Source organism: Lactuca virosa, chromosome 8 (genome assembly GCF_052849685.1).
Source record: "Lactuca virosa cultivar CGN04683 chromosome 8, Lactuca_virosa_CGN04683_v6, whole genome shotgun sequence".
In the NCBI taxonomy this organism is placed as follows: domain Eukaryota; kingdom Viridiplantae; phylum Streptophyta; class Magnoliopsida; order Asterales; family Asteraceae; genus Lactuca; species Lactuca virosa.
In genome coordinates this window covers 257,736,242-257,740,541 of record NC_136433.1, presented here as the reverse complement: position 1 = coordinate 257,740,541, position 4,300 = coordinate 257,736,242, and positions in this window count along the sequence as shown.

Here is a 4,300-nt window from a genome sequence, read left to right as displayed (position 1 = left end):
GCAGACTATTCAGACGCTCGAGGATATGTTGAGAGTTTGCATCATCAATTTTAGCGAGAACTGGGACTCCTATATTCCTTTGGTTGAGTTATTGTACAACAACAAATATCATTCCAACATTGGTGATCCTCCTTATAATCTACTTAATGGGAGGAAGTGTTAGGCCCCGGTTTGTTGGGGAGAGGTTGGGTAGAGAGTCATGGGGAGCATTGAGGTAGTGCTTAAGATGACATAGCTCATCCAGTAGGTATACTGAGACTATAGACAAAGAAGAGCAAACAAAAGAGCTATCTAGCTAGATGTCGATATAAGTTGGAGATTCAAGTCGGGGATATGGTTTTGCTAAAGGTGTCGCCCTAGAAGGGTGTTATTCGTTTTAGGAAGCGGGGCAAGCTGGTCCCCAGGTTTACCGGATCATTCCGATTTGTGGCAAGGATGGGCAAGGTGGCCTACTGATTAGATATACCTGAGGAACTCATATAGAATCATAGCACTTTCCATATATCTCAGCTTCGGAAGTGTTTAGTAGACGGTGCAACAGTGGTGCCGCTAGACAATATTCAGGTTGATGAGTGACTGAATTATGTGGAGATACCAATAGCTATCTTGGATAGGAAGATGAAGGCATTGTGCAACAAGGTGGTGTCCTTGGTTAAGGTGAAGTGGAAACACAAGAAGCACTTAGAGTGGACGTGGGACCCCGAGGTGGAGATGCACTAGCACTACCCAAATCTGTTTATGACTGCAGATTTCGAGGACGAAATCTAATTCAAGTTGGGGAGAACAATAAAATTTGTTTCCAGGTATTGCTCTAGAGATCCAATATTTATAATATTAGATGTTTTAATGAATCTTAGCTGACCACGATGTGGTGATGGAGCTCACTACGGCGCGGTTGCACCCTCTAAATGAAAATGTCATTTTTAATGACCGCAACGTGGTCATGTAATGGCCACAGTGTGGTGGCGGCTGGGTGCAAAACCTTAAGTTCGGGCCTTGAGCTCTATTTAAGCAACATTATGATTACAGTTTGCTCTCAACTCCAGCATCCATCCCTTTGAGAGAAACCTTAGTGTGTAAGTGTGTGTTCTTGGTGTTTTAAGTGAGTATTCTTGGCTTTTCAAGGTTCTTTAAAGAAGGAGAAGGTGATCCAGGCTAATAGTGGGATTTGTGGTTGTTGAGGAATGCTTCTACCACCATCCTTAGACTCCAGAAGGTATAAAGTTCAAACCTTTTCATCTTAGGATTTGCTTATGATGTGTTTGAGGGCCTTTTGGGTTGTTGGAAATGAATCCTTTGAGTTTGAAGCAACTCCAGGACCTTGGATGAGATTCATGTTAGTTTTTGGACTTTAAGGTCCCATAAAGTTTGTATCTTGATCAAAATCAACCATGTATATATCTCTTAGGTCATTGGGATTCCTTTTGTATTAGGTTTTGAGATCTAGGCTTCTAGAAGTTTGGAAATGGGTAAAGTTGGAAACTTTATCCATGCATAGCCTTAATCGATCCAGATCTGAGCTTTGGAGCTCTGGAAATAAGTGTTAAGAGCTTAATAGATTAAGCTGATAAGGACATTACCACAACATGGAAATGTTATAGCCACGGCGTGGTGGGCGAGAGATTTTGCGACCATCTTGGCATTATCCACCACAACGTGGCCATGGTGTTGGCCACAGCGTGGTGACCCGCTTGTTCACTCATCCGTTGACTCAGTCGTTGACTTTGACTTTTGACCAGGTTTGAATTTAGGTCAAACTTTAGGGTTGGGTCATAGACTGCTAATTGACCCCTTTAAAATGTCTAGGTGGGTGTTGTACCAGTTTATTTGCATGTGACGAGTTGTAAGGATATATGGTTTAGTTTGTGAGGTGAGTTTTCTCACTATACTTAGTGCTACATTATGGATCCTCTATATGTTAGGATATTGGTATGATGTAGGATTTTGTTAAGCAGGTAGATTTGTTGTAATTACTTATGTTTGTCTGTTTGGTAGTTTGTTATTATATGTGCATGCCGACATATTGTGGATGGGCATAGGCAGTCCAGTTGTGTGTTGAAATCCAAGATACCGGGGTGATCCAGATTTATGTTGTAAGAACAAGGAGGGCGGTCCAACTTTATGTTGTAGGCTTAAGGGAGGGCAGTCCAACGTTATGCTGAAGGCTCAGGTGGCGGTCCCGTCTTGTGTTGTATGCCTTGTATTTGTATGTATTGTATGTGTATTGTGGTGTGGTGTATTTTGGGGAACCCACTAAGCTTTGGCTTACAGTTGGGGATTTAAATGTTTCAGGTACTTCGGAGGATCGGGGCAAAGCAAAAGCATGATTGTACATATTATCTAGTAGACTTCATGTGTGAGAGATGTTCAATATGATATTCTGATTTTATTCCACATTGTGAAACAATTTTCTTTATGATGTTCAACTTTTAGGAAAATGGTTTCTAAATCTTGATTAAAAATTCAAAAAAAATTAGCTTAGTTTTTGAGACATTATAGATATGTTGGGTATATAATGTTATGTTTACCATAAAACTTGGTATGATATTGTATTACTATAATATGCATCCAACAAAGACTACAATAATTACATAAAATAGCAACAACTTTGTCATTTTTTTAGTTTAAAAGAAATTTCAAATTGTCTATCTAATCTTATATAACTCATCATATTCATCTTATCAGCTCATTTCCCGCCATTTTCCCAGAAACACACATTTTACCGGTTTCATTGATTACCTATATACATAGTCATAAATCAGCCGATGAAATGTATATCAAGTTTTACGATAAAAATAACATTACATAACTTATCATATACATCTTATCAGCTCATTTAATGACTAGACGTTCAAGTCATCAATAAAACTATCAATGAAACTGGTAAATTGTATGTTATATGGATAAAATAGTCGAATCATCGTTTAATTTTAGTTTGAGACTTATTCGTAAATTAGGGTGAAATAATGAGACTTTAATGAAACTAGATCAGCAATGAAACCGGTAAACCGGAAAAAATGATCAAATTGTCATTTTTATCGGTAATTTATGTTTTTTCGTAAATAAATTTTAATTTGAGATTTTTTCATAAATTATAATAGAATACTAGGACTTTTTTTTTGAGATTTCCATAAATAATAATTAAAATATTATTATACGAGTAGATAGTACCCTACGGACATTTAGTTCCAAAATAGCACAAACTATATAAGGTTTGCACAATGTTTTAAAAACCAGTTTTTTAGTTGAACCGGTATAGTGATCGGTTTTTAGTTCAACCGGTTAGACCGCCGAGTCAACCGATATCTATAATTTTCATCTTTTTTTTTCTATTTTCCTAAAAATACAAACATATATAAAGACGTTTACAAGTTCAAACACTAAAAATATACATAAAAATAAGTTGTAGATTAATCCAAATACGTTAAAATAACATATAACCATAAGTTTAGTGTTTTACATCAATTCATATACGTCAAAAAAGAAAATGAAGTATAATATAGTTTTAGATGAATAGAAACACATCAAAAAACTTTATAACATTACCATATGTTTTATTTAGAGAAAACTAAATATATTTGAAAAATATCACCGAAGTTTATTATGCAAATGGTTCTTTTTCAAGTGTTTTTATTCGGTTCAACCGGTTTATTTTGACCGATTCAACCGGGATTTTCTAAAAACCGGCCGATTCAATCTGGTTCAGAAATCGACGTAAAACCGGTGATAGTTGAGCAGCTCCCTTCCCCGATTCCCGGTCAAATCGGTTCAAACTGGTTTTTAAAACATTGGGTTTGCGTTTGAGCTTCATAACTTGCGAGGTTGAATTTAACTAAGATTTGTAATCGGTTTTACAAATTAAGTAGTCGAACTTCCTTCAATATTAGTTGGTTTTGATAAACTGGTTCGACCAAACTATCATGTTAACCAAATTAGTGAATATGTTTTAAATATAAAATTATATTTATATGGTTTTGTTCGTACTTTCATAACATATAAAACAAAATCTCAAAACAATAAATTTTTAAAAACTAGTATTTTGTCACCCCTGCGCGTTGCGGCGGAGAACACCTTTGCAAAATAACCACAAAATTATAAAATAAAATTTCGACCAATACAATATTTTATGGAGGATATGGGTAAAAATAAATTTTGACATTGATTCGTACGCTACATAAATGACAATTATTTAAGAAATTATAATGATAAAAAGTAATATTTATAAAAACGAAAACTACAAAAACAAATTATGTATAAAACCAAAAGCCTAACTTAAAAATATAGTAAGGGACCAAATTTA